Here is a 12,723-nt window from a genome sequence, read left to right as displayed (position 1 = left end):
GACACAAGGCTGTAACTCGCCCTTCCCCACAGGTGGGGCAGCCCCTGGTCCCCTGTGCTGAGCGCCTGTGCCGACGGATGGGCACACACCACCCACCTTCCAGAGGACACCACGTGCCACCGTTGTGATCAATAATGTATTATTTCCTGGTTTGTGTCTTCGTGTTTATTATGTGTAAATAGGGATTTACAGTGATCTGTATGCGTTCGTTTAACGCAGCTGACACCCAGTGCGTGGGATCTGCCAGCCACCCTCTCAGGACCTTCGGAAAAATGAAACGATGCTTCCCTGACAAAGCCACCTTTGTGAGTGAAATGGGGAAAGAAAGAAAAAAATGAAATAAAACAAGGACAAAGTAGAGAGATCAAAGACATAGCATGTGTGTGGAACAGAAAACATAGCAAGAAAGCCAGTGCTGGGATTCGGAGTCATGCCAGCATTGTTGTGAAGGGAACATTAAACAGTGCTCTGATCTCGAGTCCGAGGTGCTACTTCTAGGAGGAAGAGGTTGGGGTGGGGGAAGAAACTTTTCCTTGAAAGGCATTGGCACGCCTATGCAAAGTTCCTTCCTGTTTTATCTTCAGCACAGAAGAGCAGAACAGACACATATCACCCTTTGCAGTTAAAATGAAAAAAAAAAATAAAGAAGTCTTTTATCCCAAATCCATTTATCTGAAGAAATAAATTCCGCTGCTGCCTGCAGCCAGTCGCTATTTTCCAGGTGGATAGCTTTCTTGCTGGAAAAATGAGCAGAGCAATCAAGATAATTTGCTAATTCATTTCATACAGTTTTTTTTTTTTGAAGTCTAAATTGCAAGCTAAAACAAACCCAAGTAGCCTAGTGTTTTGTGTCAACATTTTGTTCGACAAATATCAAAGTAACGCCGAAATTCTAAAGCAAGTCATTCATAGCGGGATCTGCAAACACCCACCTCCAGAAGCTCTGCAGAGCTTCCCAGAGGAAAGCAGCACCGTGGTTGCACCTAGCAGCCCCCAGTGCCTGAAGGTCTCACGGCCCCGTCCCAGCAGCACCGCTCCGGTGCCTTCGCCTGACTTGATGCCAGCCCGCAGCAAGCTCAGCCTGGGACATTTGGGGGAGGTGAAGGGGTCACACCGCTCCCACCCTCCAGCTGAAGCCACCAGCCAAAACGCGGCTGCTTGGCTCATCCAAGACATTGTTCTCGGTCACAGAAACCTTCAGGTGCAGACCCGCAAGGTGCAAGCAGCCGCTGTGTGCAGGTTATCCCAGTACGCGCAAAGCCTGTGCCTTTCCTAAGCATCCACTCAAGCTCAGCTTGAGTATTTCCATTTCAAGAGAAGGAAACGCATACCTCCACACCATAAATAAGCCTCCAAGCCAAACATCATTCCTCCCAGCTCTGTCAAAAACTCCTCGTGCAGCCTCATGTGTGGTTATTTACTCATAGCCTAGCTGGGAAAGAGCAGCTGCAGCATTCCCCTGCCTCCGAGAGGAGGCAGGAACCTCAGGTTTTAGCATGCACGAGGCACCCCGAAGCACTGCTGGGCTCCTGTGCACTGCGAAACAGCTGCCACGTTCCACCTCAGGACTTCTGCAACTCAGCAAAAAAGGAGCCCTTGCACAAAAATAGATAAATACTGTAGAAAACAGACCGGCACCCATTGGTCAACAGCTGCCTGCTGCTTTGGCATTGCCCCTCACTAGAAGGGGCTGCATTAGAGAAAGCAATGATCATCATCATTAAATGCCTTGATGGAAGTCAGGCATCTGGTTTTTGGCATTTAGTTGATGAAATAAATAAGGGTGCTTCTGGCAAACACAGAGGGAACAACCACAATGCGATCGGAGAAGCTGGAGAGGCTCCAGCTTCCCTAATAGCCCTCCTCCCCTCTGCCAGCTCTGGGGCTTTCCACAGGCGAGTCCTGCAGCACATCAGGCCACCCATCACCCCCAGTGCCATTTTTCAGGAAGGCAAATCCCCTCTGGAAGGCAACTCAGCCCTCCTGGGGTGGGAGGAGATCTGCACCAAAGCACGACAAGCACACAAAGAGGAGCAGCCCCCCGGCCACGCACGCCCACTGCAATCTGCTAAGATAAAATGCTGCTGTCCAAGACACGCTCGCTGCCTGAGGAACCTTCTCCAGCTGCAGGTGTCCCCTGGGGGACTCTGCTGTCACCTGCTGCAAGGACAGAAGGCAGAACACCTCCATCTAGACGCGAGGCACCTCATTGCTCCATTACCTGTCATCCCTCCCATCACTCACGCCGCGGAGACACATCCCTACCCAGCGCAATCAGTTTGCATAAGCCACCAAACGGGGCCATTCCACCCATTTAAAGGGTGTACAGCCTCAGAGGCGTTCATTTAACATATTTCTGCCTTCTAGATAGCTTTTACTTTTCACTAAACTGAAAGCACAGTACAGTATATGTGACTGATTAGGCTGTGTAATACAGTTCCTGCACATTTAGATTAGGAATGATTATGACTTAAAGAAAATAGCTGAGCACAATTCTCATTGCCATCTATTTCCTCCCCCCACCCTCTTCCAAACACAAGACAGCAAGTGCAGAGCAAGTCTAGAGGCAGGAGAAGGATGCCAGGATCAAGACTCTACATCTTGTGTGAGAGCATTTGAGGCCCAGGAGCACCAAACAGAAAAAGCATTTAATTAGCATCAAGACAGCATCTTTCACCTAAACATTCCTTGAACATCCTCCCAGAGAAGCTACTTTTCTGCAGCGAGGGGGTACCCGCAGACCCTACCGCCCTCCTGGGTGTTCCAGCACAAGAACCATTTGGGGAAGGAGGAGGCAGATGCTTCCTAACAGCTGGTAGCTTCCCAGCAAACACCCAGAAACTCTGGGCGCCGCAACCCCGCATCGTACCGGGCTGCAGAAAACCTGCCCTGGGCTGCAGGATGCTACACCACAGCATCCCAAAACCTATATCCTTAAAGTAGATTTTCCCAGCTAGCTTCTGTGTCTGAACTTTTTATGCCTGACCTTAGTACCATCCTGCTCTCTGACCCACCGACAAAAGGAAGGAAAAGGGCAGGCACTGCCTGTTGCAGACAGGGCGCTTCCTCCATGTCCCCAGAGAGCCAGCCACAGCCTCCCCCAAGGGAGGACATGGGGGCTTCGGACACCCGTACCCACCAGACTTTTAAGCGCTGGCAGCTGCCCCACATTGCAGCTATGCTAACCCTGAGGGAACAGCAAGGTCCTGAGCAAATTTAGGGCTAGATTATAGCCTGGCTGACTGCGACTAACCTGCTGAAATGAAGGTCGGCGCTGGTACTTCAGGGTGTGATTTTGTTCCATTTATTTCTTGATAGGAAAGTGATGGAGAGTGTAATTACTGCTGTACTACTGCTCACAAGTTGCAAATGTCCTAGCCCAGGAAACCAAAGAAGCGCTGTAGGAAGGAGGAAGAGAGGGAAAGAGGGGTGTGGGACTGCCCTTGCCAGCTCCCCCTCCGCAGATGGAAGGGAAAGGAAGGGTTACCCCCCTGCCTCCAGCAACCCATGCGTGGGAGATGCTGGAGGGGGTACACAGCACCTGGCTGCTGGGGTCCTCTTGGTTATAGACACCAGCATCTACAGCCTGCTCTCAGCTGTGCTGGTGCAAGCCTGCCAGCAGCGCACCTTGCATCTTCCACACCCTCATCCCTCAGCCTGCTTGACGCCTCGCTGTTTTGTTCCACACCCTAGCCCAGCACACCCAGCACACATCCTGCAACACTGCTCCTGCAGGGTGTAAGCACAGGGGCCACGCACCTGGGTCCCACTCTGAAACCCCCCAAACCCACCACCAGCCCCTCCCTGGTCAACTAAAGCAGCTCCAGCAAAACTCAGCCAAAGCCTGGTTCCCCACCTCCCTGCTACTGCACAGCACAAACTCCTAAGCGAGCCTCCAGGCTCAGGAAAACCAAAGTCACCTCCTCCGAGCAGCAAAAAGAGGTCCAGGAGCCTCCAGCAGAAGAAAGACTGCTTGAGCTGCTGCTCCTGCTGGCATTACCCTTTACTGCTCCACGGGCCAGCTCTCAGTGCACACCTACACCAGGCCACAAAAACCTGAATTACTGAGCAGGCACCGTCAGCACGAGCCACAAAGAGAAAAGCCTGGCTGGAAAAGCTGCTTCCACTCTGGTTGCTCATGGACACACCAAAATAACCACAGATACATTGAATAACTCTGCAGAGAAGAGGTTGTCATGCAATACCTACCCTCCACTGTGAGGTCATCATGCAATGCAGGCCTTGGGCTCTCATCTCATCTCTGTTCCTCACAGCACCAAAATATTGCCCCAAATGACAGCCCTAGTGTCCCCAGCACCAGGACACTGCAGGAGGAGCAGGAAGAAGAAGCCGCCTGTGGGCCCTTGTTAGCTGAGTGCCAGCACCTGGGTCTAACGAGCACCTCCTTGCATCCTACCAGAACCTTCAACCCCCCTGCATCATTTTGGGATGCAGCACCATCTGCCCAGGGGCACTGCGTCCTTGTGCCCTTCCTGTGCACCCAAACACCCCCTGCACCCCATCATCTGCTGGAAGTGTTGAATGGTGCTGGGGCAGCCCTGGGGACGATGCCCATGGCCCCAGGAGAGATTTCCCTAAATCTGGAATCTGGGACCACACACTACCCCATGCAGCAGAGACGTTTGCTTCCAAGGAGGCTTCCCTTCCCTTCCCACTTGTATAAAAATGAAGGGACAGATAAATTAAGATTTATGGAATGCCAGAAGAACAGTTTCTCCCCCCTCCTCAATTTTTTATTTTTTTCCCCCTCCTGCAGCAATTGTTTGAAGGCTGCAGATGGAGCGCTGAGAGCAGCTGGGATCTCCTTGGAGAGAGGTTCAGTAACAGCAGGCTGCAGGGGCGAGGATGTGTGTGTGTATGTGTGTGTGTGTGTACAGCACCACCCTGGCAGGACCCACCGAGGCAGATGATTGCTAATTTTCCTGTTCTTTGTGTCCATCTTACCCAGCACGTTTACCACGATGTGGTGCTGGATATGGCAGTGGCCTTTCTCATCCTTCTGCAGGTAGCACCTGAGCGTGGTCCAACTCAGTTTCGGCCATTCGAGCAAGGAATACAGCTCCGTGCATGGGGCTGTGTATTTCTAATACTGTGTACTGGAAATCTAAGGGACACCGGGAGTGCTGGTGCCCTCTTGATGGGGCCAGCTCCCACAGGGTTTTCTGAGGATGCCAGGCACAAATGGTAGTCCCTCACCATGCTTCTGTCCTGCACATACGGGGGATTCCCATTGACAACTCTGCAACCTGTCACTGCAGCCACCTTCCTGGTCCTAATTCTGGAGCCAGTGTGCCCATGTGTCTGAGCACCCTCTCACAAAACCCTTCGTCCCTGACCAACATCGGTGTCGGTGCCAGCGCTGTGGATGCGTGCCAGCAGCTCCCGTGGCATTGCCCACAGGTGCCCCAGCCCAGCGTGGCACCGCTCTGGCTGTGAGCACAGGTTTGAGCGGCTGCACGATGGCAAAGTTGAGATCAGTTACCCCAAAAACTCCTCCAGCAGGTCTCAGCTCTTTGAGCTCATTTTTCTCCACCTCAGCTGTTTTATCTTGTCTTGGTCTTTTTTCTTTCACTCGCTCTCATTTTTTAAGGATGGCAATTTTTTTCAGATTTTTTTTTTGCCTATTTTTTTATTCTCCTATTTCCTCCCCCAGACTGTCTAAATTTAGCTGTCACTTTACACTTAGTGTCATTTGCCCACAGCTCTACAGGTTCCAGAGTTTGCAAATAAAAGCCTTGCCAGTGCAGACAGTGCTGCTTACACACTTCTGGGAGCAAGCACCCTTCTGCAAAGCAGAGACCTGGGGTTCTTATGGGGCCGAGAGAGGGACCATGGTCTCCAAGCTACCATTACCACAGCCCCATAACTTCATATCCTCCAGCATCCCGCTGTGCAAACAGCCGTGCCCTCTGCATGCAGCAAGAGTGCAGACGCACACCCCGTGCCCGCGCCAGGGATGCCTGCAGAGGACAGCACGGACACGACCACGTCCCTGTGCCTGGATGCAGGCACCCACGGGGGAATATGTCCGGCACATGCTCCTGGCTGCACATACATGACGCTGCCTCTATGGGCAATACCTACTGCCATTTCCATGAAGCGTGTACCTATAGTCAGACATGCACTGCTTACATGGCAAGTAGCCACAAACACAGGAATAAATCTATTTCATGAACATGCTCCTTGTTCAGTCCCTGGTTTCTGCCTTTGCTGGGAATCACAAGCTCTTATTGCATTATCACACTGTATTTTCTATATTGCTTTTAAGCTGTTCTCTGGCTTCACTTTCCTGTGGTTGTCTTACACCCCCCAAACCCCATCTCTCTCTGTAGTTTCTCCTTTTTGTGTCACCACTCAGTGATGGGAAGCAATGTTTAATATCACATTTTTCCTTCCAAACATGCAAATGCCCAGAACGGACCTGAAAACCAGTGACTTCTGACCAAAGCAACGTGATTAGGAAATGCAGATTTCCTTCTCCCTGAAGCAGCAGTGATTGGAGTCAGGTTCGTGTCACCTCCGCAGACTGGCTCTGTCAAGCAACTGCCTTCAATGTTTCTTTTGCAGAAGTCTCATTGATTGACTGCTCCCTGCCCTCGCGGTGATGCTGCTGTCACGCCAGCCTGCTCTTGCCAGCCTGAGGATTATGGCAGCAGGGTTCAGCCCACGCCAGCCCGAGGCTTGTCGCTCGGCTGAAATCTCCTACCTTGCGGTGCAGATCTGCAGCACGAGCAAAATGACAAGTTTGAGCTGCCGTCAGCAGAGGAGCCGCCAGTCTCATCTGAATAACGGTGCCCACGTTTAGTTTTTAATTAAGCCCTTGTGGGTTCCTTGAAAGGTTGGAGATGACACAGTCGCCTCTGAAGCTGGCCCGGGGAGACATCCGGAGCCGGCACCAAAGCGTGCCTCCTCCTCCTCCCAACGTGAAAGCGGGATCCTGCAAAAGGGACGAGTTCTGCAGAGGAGCAGAAAGGGGTTTCTGTGACTCTGGGGGATGCCAGGAGGAAGCCCGGCTCCTGCTGTGCCTTGGCTGTGGCGAGGAGCTCACGGCCCTGCCTGCGGAGATGTCGTCCCCACGCTGGCCGTCCCTTCAGGGTATCACAGCCATGAGTGCCATGCTTCATCTTGGATTTATCGCTGCGGTCTCCGCAGATGCTGACAGGGGAGTGCTCTCCCTTGCATTTACGCCGCAGGATACACAGCTGTCAACTATCCTAAATTAATAACCCACAGCTACTGTCCAATAAGTCCTAATATGCCCCTATCCATGTAAATCCTAACAATAAACGTGCAGCTTCCCCTCCCCATCCTGCCCCACAATATTATATTTTAGTACTGACTGGAAGATTTCCATCAAACAATATAAACGCATTTGTCATAACTCTTCACAGTGGCTGGTCTTCTCCGAGGAAACAATTGAGAAGGAGCGATGTTTAATTCCCAGTTCAGTGGGATTCACAGCGTTGTGTTACTCGAGCTTTGTCTCCTGCATGCTTCCTTATCTGTTTTCTCTCCTTTCTTTTTAGGTTGGAAAATCCCCCAAGCGCAAACATTTCTACCTGGATTGGACTCACCTCTAAATGAAATAAAAAACTCATAGTTTTGAACTGTTTGATTAAAAAATTCAAACCAAATGATGACAAAGGATTTTTTTTTTTAATTTTATTTTTCTATTTTTTTTTAAGAAGGGATTCTGCGTAGGGAGAATGCTTTTTCTCCAGTTCAAACCAGATGAAGACTGTCCATTTTCCCTACCAGTACTATTGCCATCTTAACACGAGGGTAAATACATGGGGAGAGTGGGGGGAACCAGGTTTTTGGCCAGGAAAATGATACATGAGGGCCCCCTGGGAGGAAGCATCACAGAATTAGCACAGGAAAGGGGAGGCACAGCAGAGCCTGTAGGGTGCTGCTGCTCATAGAGAAAGCATCAAAAAACAGAACCCATTGCCTAGTGGCAGTTTGGGTGATGAAGATGGACAGAGGAGGAGGAAGGCTTCTGCACTGCACTGACAAAGGATGGGTGAAGGGCTGCCTGAACATCGCGTGTAAGCGATCTGCAGCCGCTGGTGGCCGTGGCTGGTGTCCCTGCTGCGACATCCCGCACCTCTCACCCCAGCCCTGTGGCACTCCCCGGCCTCCTCCCGCTGACAAAGCCGACCCGTGCAGCCTCAGCAAGCCTTGCAGGGACCGCATGGGGTGGGAACTGACCCCCAGCACCACCTCCAGGGCTGTGGCCGCCGTCGCAAAGCCTGAGAGCGCTCCTCCAGCATCTCACGCTTTGAAGAGCTCTCGGCATGGTGCACGGGTTTGGGTCAAGCACCCTCACTTCCCACCTGTCCCTTCGCTCCTCGGAGAGGACTCCGGCTGGTCTCATCCTCCGCCAGATCTCTCAGTGTCTTTTTTCATTCCCTACTTCTCCTGTGCCTCCAGCCAACCATTTTAAGGGGCAGATCAGAGGAGGCAAAAAAAGGCCTAAATCCTGTTATTATTTACACACCGCCACTACAAGAAGTTAAAAAAAGGAGAGGCTCAGGTGTATTTTTTTCAAAAGAAACTATGAGTTGTTTTTTTTTAGAAACAGAAATAAATAGCAAACTGCTTGTATGTCCTTTCTATTTGCTCCCTGGCTCTGCAGAACGCAAAGGTTATGTTTTCCAAATTTTCTCTGCCACATTAAAGACCAAATAGTCAATAGGAAAGAAAGCGGAGCTCCTCGCTTCATGTCATGACTCAGGAGCTTGGGCCTTTAGAAAAGCAATAAGAATCATGGGACGGATGCTCTTGAGTATTGGCAAGATTTGTGAGTAAGTACAGAACTTTATGGGCCTTGAGCTCCATTTGTCTTAGGATCCTTCAAAGGGGACTTTTTGTTATCCTAAATATAACTTGCTTCTTTTTTGGAGTACTTTTTCATCAGGCAGGCTCAGCTTGGCTTGTGCTAAAGCCTGAGCACAGGGCACTGCTGTAAATACGCCCTCCCACACCGACAGGGCAGATCTGGAGATCTGTCCCGCTGCTTTCTGTGGCTGTAAATGTACACCCAGTGATGCCCAGACCCACGTGTCTTTGTGCGGGGCTCACAGCCACAGCTCTCTGCATGCCCCAGAGCTGTTTCTGTTCCCTTTCTCCTGCAGTGGGCCAAGTGCACAGAAGAAGGGCTCCAACCCCAGGGGATGCAGCTCTTGGGATCCTTCCAGCAGGGAGCAGATGGCGACTGCACATGAGCATTTCAGACATCACTGCGATTATGGATGGGCTCACCTTAAGAAAACAGAGAAACCCATTTGTCGTCCTCCTCAAACCCGTGTCTGTTCTCCCAGCTGACACAAATCAGCCTTCCCTCGTCAGCATGCACAAACCCACATCACTTCAGCTCTTTGCAAGCCTGAAGGTGAGCACGCTGCAGGGAGGATCCCAAACATCACCCTATTACTGCCAGGCACCGCGCTGGTGACTCAGGCCATGCTTTTCTACAGGGGTCCTGTGCAGTCCTGCCCAGCTCTGCAGTCCCACCAGACCCTCACCCCCATGGGGACTGCTCCCGCAGGCAGCCCACGACCACCTTGCCAGCCACCCCGGCCTTTCATTAGGAACCAAAGCCATTCACTTCACCCATTGCTCACTCTTATTTCCGCTGCCTTTCAGCAGGGAGAGATTTAGGATCCATTCCCTTGTTTAGTAACATCCATTTGTAACAGCGGGATCACTGGGGAGCAGTCAATAAGCGCTACGCCGGCCCATCCCTGCTAACTGTGCAGCAGTTTGTGCAGAATATGAAATATATATGGCTGCCTTCACCTAATCTAAAACTGTATCAAATGGCTCTTAACCTTGCCCGAATGAATTCAATTTGGCTACCGGATGCGGATCCAATTCCTTGGGCTAGAACAGAAAAATCACTTACTAACGCAGTGCTCCCAAGGGACTGGCTTCTGAAAGAAAACTCTGAGAGATTTCCAGTTCGCTAATCCTGTGATAGCTCACGCAAGACAAATCTGGAATGATGAGGTCTTTTCGTCAAACACAAGCAAACTCCAGGAAACATGGGAAGAGCATTACAAGTACATCGGGGCGGGGGGGGGGGGGGGGGGGGGGTTGTTGGCAAAGCTCAGGGGAGAAGCGATGTGCTAGGAGAGGACATTGCATGGGCACAGGACAGCGAGGTGGCATAGGAGGATCTTTGCGTCTTTGCTGAGATTTGGCAAGAGAACTGGAGAGAACAGGGTGATGGGGAAGCAGACTTCTCACAGGTGAGGGGGACAAAGTGTGAGAGCCCCAGCGAGGTTGCTGACTGGGGTGGGCAGGAATGGAGAGCTGTCCTCAGCATGCCCAGCCAACTGCCTTGGCTTGGGAGACAGCAAAAGCATCGCATCCCTTTGTGCTTTCCCAACTCATCCCAACACACAGCTCTCTGTCCCTCTCTTACAAATAGTGCCGGCCACCAGGTCCTGATGGCAATTCCAGCTCAGAGAGGACCTGCCCCAGGCCTGCTGTCCAGCAGTGGACAGATCCTGTGCCACGGTCCCTCCTACCCAACCTCATCACAAGTGTAGTTCTGCCCCTCTATGTGGCTCTCCATTAACCTCATTCAGATCTTGCCTTTTCCTTCCTTTTATCCCACTGGTTGGCCTGGGGTGCAGACAGCTATGGAAAACCCCATGACTAGCATCCCTCTGTGGGCACACCTGCCTCTTGCTGGCGAGGGGTGCTCCAGGCGATGCTTTCCTCTCCAGCATCCCTCTCTCCCACACTAGGACCTTGGCAGGCAGGAGCCAGCACCGCGGTTTGATTTCCCCGGGCTCGGGAAGGACCGCACAAGCTGAGCCGCGCTATTGACTCTGCTCACCGTTAATTGAATTGTCTTGTACTACACTTTGTTTAAGCCGATGAGCGATGGCTCCCACTCGAGTATCCGTCTTGTGGTGAAATAAGGTCAGAGACAACATGCTCAGTGTCAACCCCCTGGCCTCCCAAAAAGCTGGGGGGGCCCACTGTCAGGTGCTGGCAGGAATCAATGGCTCTTTTCTCCCCGTGTCTCCCCATCCATGCAGCGATGCTCAGGCGCTAAGCTGGGATGGCTGCAGTGGGGATGTGACGGTGGTGAGGAGGAAGGGCACAGGGAGCTGTTGCACGGCACGAGGAAGGGGAAAAGCAAGGAACAACTTCATTTCTCCAAGGCGGGCTGCCCCCTCGGCACAGCTGGGCTGTAGCTGGGCCGCTGCCGCGCGGCGCTGTGGCTAATGAGGCATCTGCTCCGTCTGACAGGCGGCATCTGCTGCCGCTCGCCTACTCCTGCCAAGCTCCCAGCCGCTGCCGCGCGGGGCTCGCCCTCCCTCCCGGCCAGGTGCTGCCATCCAAAGCCACCTGTGCTGCCCCGGGCATCCCTGCGGCCGGGCAGGCAGCGAGGGGGATGCTGCCGCTGTCGAGGGAGCAAACACAGAAGACCCTCCAGGGAGAGGCGGCGGGTGACTTCGCTCCAAAACATACCCATGTCCCCCTCTAATTGTTAGTATTGAGCCACAAAATGTTATGTTTGCAGTCTCTCCTTTTATGTTTTCTCCCTGTTTACTGTCACTTTGAGTGGGTGGCCGGGGCTGCGGTTAAAATACAGCATTCAATTAATGCGGGAGCCCCGGGCGGCGTGGGGGCGATGTACTTACAGCCAGGGGAGGGGGCACCCACTGAGCGCTGGCTCCTCACCGAGCTCAGACTTGGCAGCTCAGCCACGGATGGAGCGAGAGCAAAACCCGAGAATGGAGCAATCTGGAGACGAGCAGAAAATCTGGATTCTGGTCTGGCTGCTGTAAACCAGAGCAAGGCCCTGGGAAAACAGGCTTTTCCTTGGCAAAAAGGGGTCTCTTTAGTAGCAGTCTCCTCCCTGCTGTGTTTGGGGGCTCTGTGGTGCAGGCCAAGTGAAGAAGTTGCCAGGTTTTGTCAGTAAGATGGAGGTTAGCCATTATTTTTTTGATGGGAACCTGTTTCAGTGCTGCCGGAACCTGCTGTCCTCTTCTGAGCCACAGAAGCCCCTTGCTAAGGGATACTAAATTATAAAGGCAAAAAGCTTTAAATCAAAGTCTTGATCGCTCTTGGTCACCGATGACCCCGCAAGTGCTTTTCTAATCACAGAAGTGGAAATTCAGTATCTAAATCAAATCCCAGTTAATTAATTTCCCAGTCGACACTCGATATTTTCGCCTCATTCATTTCCTGACCTGCACGGCTGTGCAACTGTGCTGTGGTGCATGGGGGCCACAGGAAGCTGCAGCGCAGGACATGGGCAGGGTGTTGGGGCCAGTGGCTGCACAGGGCTCCCTGTGCCTGCACCCAAAAGGGGGGTCCGAAATCCGCTCATGAAGTTCATTAGGCACTGAGAGATTCATCAGAAGTGAGGCGAAATGGGCAACATAAATCCAAGGGCGGATTGAGCATCTTATCTGAACGGCAGTGCTCCCGCTTCATTTTTGCCATCTTTAATGAAAAAATATGTGTTTCAGGGAGATACTGGCATGTCATTAAAAGTAACGGAGTGAATAATGCTGAGATAACTGGGTCAGACGAGTGGTGGGTGTAAAGCCAAAAGGACCAACTGGATTTCCATACGGGAACACAAGACACCTGGGCTTTGCTCCGGGCTCTGCGACTGAGGCTCTTGACTCTGGATGAGGAGTTGCTGTCCCTGTTCTGCCTCAGTTTCCCCAC

At 52.1% G+C, this 12,723-nt stretch overlaps 1 protein-coding gene across 5 annotated transcripts in view; it reads right to left on the bottom strand.

The window, feature by feature from the left end:
* The window catches only part of KIRREL3 (kirre like nephrin family adhesion molecule 3), a 318,683-nt gene that overhangs the window by 119,548 nt on the left and 186,412 nt on the right, over positions 1–12,723 (bottom strand). Inside the window, exon 1 of one of the 5 annotated variants that reach the window (XM_040534287.1) lies at positions 4,210–4,342. The exons of the other annotated variants lie outside the window; for them this stretch is intronic. The gene's annotated coding sequence lies outside the window, so the exon portion shown is untranslated. Of the gene's footprint in view, positions 1–4,209; positions 4,343–12,723 lie in introns of those variants that run through there. 5 annotated transcript variants of the gene reach the window in all.

The sequence above is a fragment of the Cygnus olor genome, chromosome 22 (genome assembly GCF_009769625.2).
Source record: "Cygnus olor isolate bCygOlo1 chromosome 22, bCygOlo1.pri.v2, whole genome shotgun sequence".
Taxonomy (NCBI): domain Eukaryota; kingdom Metazoa; phylum Chordata; class Aves; order Anseriformes; family Anatidae; genus Cygnus; species Cygnus olor.
Note: the sequence above shows the minus strand (reverse complement) of the source record. Positions and strands in the feature narration are given on the sequence as shown.